The sequence below is a fragment of the Palaemon carinicauda genome, chromosome 15 (assembly GCF_036898095.1).
Source record: "Palaemon carinicauda isolate YSFRI2023 chromosome 15, ASM3689809v2, whole genome shotgun sequence".
In the NCBI taxonomy this organism is placed as follows: Eukaryota; Metazoa; Arthropoda; class Malacostraca; order Decapoda; family Palaemonidae; genus Palaemon; species Palaemon carinicauda.
This window is the reverse complement of record NC_090739.1, coordinates 139,424,167-139,431,666: the sequence shown is the minus strand read 5'-3', so window position 1 is coordinate 139,431,666 and position 7,500 is coordinate 139,424,167. Positions and strand designations below refer to the sequence as shown.

Genomic DNA, 7,500 nt, shown 5'->3' with positions numbered 1-7,500 from the left:
TATCTATATATATAGTATGTATATATATACACAGTATATATATGCAGAATATATGTATGTATGTATATATATATATATATATATATATATGTATATATATATATTCAAATAAGCCATATATATTTTTGATACATTAATGTCTGGATTCTCTTAATGACCTCGGGATCAGAGCCCCAGGCGAAATCACACAAAGACAAGAGCTTGGGTCCGGCCGGGAATCGAACCCTGGTCGGCGAGCTTGTATAGACAGTGACTAAGTCACTGTCTATACAAGCTTGCCGACCAGGGTTCGATTCCCGGCCGGACCCAAGCTGGGCACGCTTGTATAGACAGTGACTAAGTCACTGTCTATACAAGCTTGCCGACCAGGGTTCGATTCCCGGCCGGACCCAAGCTCTTGTCTTTGTGTGATTTCGCCTGGGGCTCTGATCCCGAGGTCATTAAGAGAATCCAGACATTAATGTATCAAAAATATATATGGCTTATTTGAATATGAAAATCACGTCTAAATGTGCAAAATTTATCATATATATATATATATATATATATATATATATTAACTTATAAATGTCTGTGTACGTGTACTCGAAATTATGTCCATACAAATATATGAATAAACAACATGAAAATTACATTTATAAATAGGTTTAATCTATTCAAATTCTTATTGAGTCTTGTTCAGTAATAATAATAATAATAATAATAATAATAATAATAATAATAATAATAATAATAAATTCCTCAATATTTACAAACATTTAGGTTCCATATCTATATTTTCTTGGTCCTTTTAGAATTTAATTGTCCATTCTTATGTTACTTTTCCTATTATTTATTTATTTTTTTTTTAAATTATAAAACATCCTTAGCAGAAATAACGTTTTGGATAAAGCTGGTTTTCGGAATTGGGACAGTAACGATGAGATTGTAAAGCACGTGAATGGGGTGAACGCCGCCAAACACCAACATTGGTTATCTATTATTATTATTATTATTATTATTATTATTATTATTATTATTATTATTATTAGCCAAGCTACAACCCTAGATTGAAAAGCAAGATGCTATAAGCCCGAGGGCTCCAACAGGGAAAAATAACCATGTGAGGACAGGAAATAAGGGAATAAATAAACGATAAGAGAAAAAAATTAGCAATAAAATATTTCAAAAACGGTAACACATCAAAACAGATATGTCATATAAAAACTATAAGAAGACTCACGGCAGCCTGTTCAACATAAAAATATTATTTATGGTATAACGCCCAAGGGCACCGACACCCTCATATACTGGTATTCCTATGTGAAGAAAGGTAAGATGTATACCTGCCAATTTTTCTACTCCCCGAACACAGGACAAGGTTTTACACAATAAAAATAACTTGTTTGTTTGGATTTTCTAAAGCCTCTTGTAAAACTACGCTAAACATGACCAAAATTATACATTTAAAACTCCAAAGTTATAAATGTAAATTGTAATTCTATAGAAAGGAATATTTTCTTAAATAAGTTAACACCAAAATTAATTCACTAATTTTAAACAAAAGCATACTGTCTACAATTGTTCTGTCATTAATGTATGAACAATATATTCAAAAGCTGATATGTATGATGATGAACGGAAATTATTTGTTACGGGTCAATTCTAAGCGCAAAGTAAACATTATAACAATTTCCACAAGAGGTAAACATTTATATATATATATATATATATATATAAGTTGCGACCGATGATTAATATACCTTCTAATAACAGTCTCTGGGATATACAATTTAATGTTATATTTATGTATATATATATATATATATATATATACAGATATATATTTATTTATATATATACACATATATATATTTATATATATATATCAAATCTTATAATTTGAAATATCAAAGCAACAACTGTCTACTTCTACTAGTATTTTCACTATTCCTACATCCCTATTAATATTAGTTTTTATAGCAACTCCTTATGACATGTTACTATTATCACACACACAAGCCCACACATAATATATATATATATATATATATGTGTGTGTGTGTGTGTGTATATATATATGTATATATATATATATATATATATGTATATATATAAGTGATGATACAGGTGTTCCCAGGCCAATTACGCTGCACAGTTTAGACTTAGTTCAGGTGAAACGAGAACTACACTACTAAACACCGAAATCATCAAACCCCCCCCACCCTTCAATCGCAAATTGCATATAGAACTCCCGTCATCTAGTTTCGGAGTCCAACCTCTCTATCTGCTCGGTTACAAAAGTTATGAAAGTTATGAAGGTTGATATGATGAACTTAAGCCCATAAACGATCATAGCCGACTTCCATAATCATAATAATAAGTCAGTTTCTAATCGCAGTATCGGATTTACTATCCGCAATGAATTATTTTACATAGCAGATGTTTCGAGACTACTAATTAATGAATTATTTTACATAGCAGATATTTCGAGACTACTAATTTATATCGCGCATAACACAAAGAAAATTAAAGATCACATCTCAGCATCCGATCTTATTAAACCCCTGTCCAAACCCCCCCACACCCCCACCCCCACACCCCACACCCCAGGAATCTCCTTTACAACCTAAACTTGTAACAAATTAAGCAACAACAAAATGCCACTTCCCACAAGTCGCCTTATTTATTCACAAGACACATATGGTAAAGCATTTCAGAATTATACCTTTATTTTTGAGAATGTTTTTTTTTTTTTTTCTCCAAATTCTAGCATTTGACTGCCGATGGACATGGCACGCAGCGGCAGTATAAACAATTGAAATAAGATTTCACAAGGACCGAAGGGAACCGAATCAGCTGTCGCCAGCGATCGCGGGGAGTCGCCCGGTAAAACTTGCATTTGAGACTGACAGACGCGAGGAGAAAATTTTTAATACGACGTAGATTAAACACAAAGGAAACTATGGAAAGAGTCGGTGGCATTTTCCAAGATTGACATTTCAAGCTCTTTTGCGTCAATAATAAATGAATATACAAATTGAAAAGAATTCACTGACGGCGTTCAATTCGTTAGAGAAGAAGAAGAAGAAGGAGAGAGAGAGAGAGAGAGAGAGAGAGAGAGAGAGAGAGCAAATATTGGAATTTCTATCGTTTTATGAGCATTTTCTACTTAAGATCCATATAAACACGGAAGGTAAATTAACACGTTAAACGATATCTAAATATATATATGTTCGCCATAAAACAACAATAAAATGTAATTGTGCAATTAAAATTAAAATCAAAAGCCACTGAAATATTCGGAAAATTCAATTGATATAATATTCAAGATATTACAATTTAAAGATATACTAAAATTAAACCGATTTTAAATAGGTTCAATTTCTGAAAGGCAAAGAGCATACAGACTCTCACTCTCTCTCTCTCTCTCTCTCTCTCTCTCTCTCTCTCTCTCTCTCTTGTTATGGCCTACTAATTAATACATAGCAGAAATTTGTGTGTGTGTCTGTCTGTTTGGACTCTGGAGACAGCCTGTTTCACGTCAATACTGTTTTTGATTTAAGAACTAGCCAAGAGAAGAAAAACTGGCCAACCCTTTGTATTATTGGTATATATAAGATATAGTTTTCTTTTCAATCTCATCAAATAAAATTTTGAAAGAATTGTGTACAATATTAACTATATAAATGTAAAAAAAAATAAGATATGTGAAGTCAGAAAAAAACTGTTCTTGAATTACGGTAGTTTAAAATCCTTACGACTTTTTCGAGTGACCAATTCAATGCCGGGTTTAATTTATTTGTACCATGGCGGACTAGTATCAGGGTTAAAAGACAAGATAGCACTTCACTTAAATATCGTATGTGATTCAGACTTGCAAGCAGAAAAAGTTCTTGAGGAAAGCATTTCATCACCTGAGAATGGAAGATTGCATACGGAAATGTTAAGAATGGATTACCTGACCTACAAAATAGTTATGGTAGTTCTAACCCAGAAGTTTAAATCTATTTGTATCATTACAGCATTCATGCACACACACACACACACACACACACATATATATATATATATATATATATTATATACATAATGTATATATACACATATATATAATATATATATATATATGTGTGTGATTTATGTATGAATGCATATATATAACCTATATATACGTATATGTATATGTATATATATATATATATATATGTGTGTGTGTGTGTGTGTGTGTGTGTGTGTAAGGGAAAGATTTATTATTATTATTATTATTACATGCTAAGCTACAACCCTAGCTGGAAAAGCAGTATGCTATACGACCAGGGGCTCCAACAGGGAAAATAGCTCAGTGAGGAAAGGAAACAAGGAAAAATAAAATTTTAAGAAGAGTAACAACATTAAAATAAAAATCTCCAATATAAACTATAAAAACTTAACAAAACAAGAGGAAAAGAAACAAGAGAGAATAGCACGCCTAAGTGTACCCTCAAGAAAAAGCACTCTAACCCAAGACAGTGAAAGACCATGGTACAGAGGCTACAGCACTACCCCAGACTAGAGAACAATTGTTTGATTTTGGAGTGTCCTTCTCCTAGAAGAGCTGCTGACCATAGCTAAAGAGTCTCTTCTACCCTTAATAAAAGGAAAGTGGCCACTGAACAATTAGTGCAGTAACACCTTGGGTGAAGAAGAATTGTTTGTTAATCTCAGTGTTGTCAGGTGTATGAGGACCGAGGAGAATGTGTAAAGAATAGGCCTGATTATTCGCTGGATATTTTCTGAATATTTTTAAAGTTACTAATGAAAGATAGTAGCAAAATATAATACATGCGAGCAAAACAATTCTTCAAAATAATATATGTAATAAAAAAATTATAGGTAAAAAAGCAGAATAAAAATAATATTGATTAAAAAATACTAAATTCAGTTGGTGGAAATTGTAAACTTATAAAGGTAAAAAATTTCTATTCAGATTAGAAAAATAAAAAGCTCATAGAAACTGACGATTCAAAGTAAAAGAAAGAAGAAAACTTATCATCTGGGGTAAGCATTTCAACTAATTAAAAATATTATCAGTTTCGGATGGTAATTCAGTTTATTTAAAAAATGATAAAAGATGTCACTCATTACAATAAGTGGTCTGATTAAAATACCCAAAATACAATAAGTGGTCTGATAAAAATAAAATAAACATTCAAAACAAAAAACAATTACTGTAAGTGGTCTGATATAAATAAAATAAACATTTAAAAAAAAACAATTACTATAAGTGGTCTGCTAAAAATAAATCAAACATTCAAAACAAAAAAACAATTACTATAAGTGGTCTGATAAAAATAAAACAAACATTCAAAGGGAAAAATAGAAATAAAATAAGTGGTCTGATAAAATTAAAATAAACATTTAAAACGAAAAACAAATAAAAAAGTGGTCTTATAAAAATAAAATGGACATTTAAAACGAAAAACAAATACAAAAACTGGTCTTACAAAAATAAAATGGACATTTAAAACGAAAAACGAATACAAAAACTGGTCTTATAAAAATAAAATGAACATTTAAAACGAAAAACAAATACAAAAAGTGGTCTGATAACAATAAAACAATAATTCTAAAATGAAAAGAACAACCAGTTGAGTTGAAGAGTTTACTACATAGAAAATACAACTGCTAAGTTTAAGTGTTGAAACAAAATGAATAAAATTCAAGAAACACAAATTCCTAATCCTAAAATCTCAAATAAACAAATAAAAGATTCAGCCTCTTTCCTCCCAGTGACGAGAAGCTATTTTTTTTTTTATTTTACCTGCTTTAGTATCATGTAGGACTTTTAATCGTCATGTAGGAGGTGAATTTCTGTAAACGAAATTGCACAAAGAACAGAGGGCTGCAGCAAATAAGGTTCAAATAAACACAGATGACATCTTTATTGACCATGATAGGAATCTAGAAAAAAAAAAAAATCCTTTTCCTTTCATGGTTAGCCACATACCAAAACGTAAGCAGCATATAGATGTACACATTATTACTTACGCACGCATAAACATCTATTTATTCATCTATCTATCTATATATATATATATATATATACATATAAAAGAAACAAAAGAGGATATTTTTTCTCTCTCTCTCTCTCTCTCTCTCTCTCTCTCTCTCACACACACACATATATATATATATATATATATACACATATACATATATAAATTTGTATGTGTGTATATATATATATATATATATTTGAGTGTGTATGTATGTATGTATATGTATATGTGTATATATATATATATATATATATGAGAGAGAGAGAGAGAGAGAGAGAGAGAGAGAGTTAATGTTTTATGTAAATACGAGTGGGTGTTGAAGGACATTCTATTTACAGCGTCATCGAATCATCTTGGGCAAATATATTCTTTCATTGGAGTTCGTTCAACCTAATTGCTTTATTTAACGAGAAAGAGATTAATTGCGCACTATGCATTCATTTTAAGAACATAAAAATAGACTACTCATTTATTGAATTTATTTGAAAACTATTCCCTGATCAAATACAAAAGCATTATTATGAGATTTATCACTTCCTTGAGGGTACACACTCGGGCACACTGTTCTATCTAATTTCTGTTCCTCTTGTTTTGTTCAGGTTTTTATAGATTGCATTGGAAATATCTATTTTAATGTTGTTACTGTTCTTAAAATTATTTATTTTTCCTTGTTTCCTTTCCTCACTGGGCTATATTTCCTGTTGGGGCCCCTGGGCTTATAGCATCCTGCTTTTCCAACTAGGGATGTAGCTTAGCAAGTAATAATAATAATAATAATAATAATAATAATAATAATAATAATAATAATAATAATAATAATAATAATAATAATGAAACCGACAAGCGAATACACAAAACCTACTAATGTCTGATTGCTAATCAAAGTTATTCTCTTCCAAACTGTTCCTAATCTCTCCAGTATTTTCTTAGTCCTTTAACCTTCCTATTTTAAGCGGAGATTCCTCATCATTTAATGGACGAATACTATTAATTAAGTACTGTTTAGGATACTGGCTAGTTTTAGGTAGCTCTGCAATCATCAGGAGAGCAACGGGAGTAGTTTGGAAAGGGTAGTATGTTTGTGGCCAGAAAACATGCTTATAACATAATACCCTATTAACAAAATGAAGCATTGAAGAATGATAATAAAAGACCTTATCAACAAAATGAAGCATTGAAGAATGATAATAAAAGACCTTATCAACAAAATGAAGCATTGAAGAATGATAATAAACGACCTTATCAACAAAATCAAGCATTGAAGAATGATAATAAAAGACCTTATCAACAAAATGAAGCATGGATGAAGGGGGGGGGGGGGGGTTGGCTAACGATGTTTCTGCATTACTATTGAAAAGTAATAATAATGATTTTTTTTCCTTATGTTTCTTGTCTTGGAACTCTTTAGATAAAACATAAGCGATCGAAATTTTACCCTTCATTTTTATTCAGTTACTACCCTCGTAGCATTAAGTTTCTG

The 7,500-nt window shown here is 30.7% G+C and overlaps 1 long non-coding RNA gene across 1 annotated transcript in view; it reads right to left on the bottom strand.

Annotated features, from left to right (window-relative positions):
• Positions 1–7,500, bottom strand: part of LOC137654423 (uncharacterized) — a 327,165-nt gene that overhangs the window by 286,111 nt on the left and 33,554 nt on the right. The window lies entirely within an intron of this gene.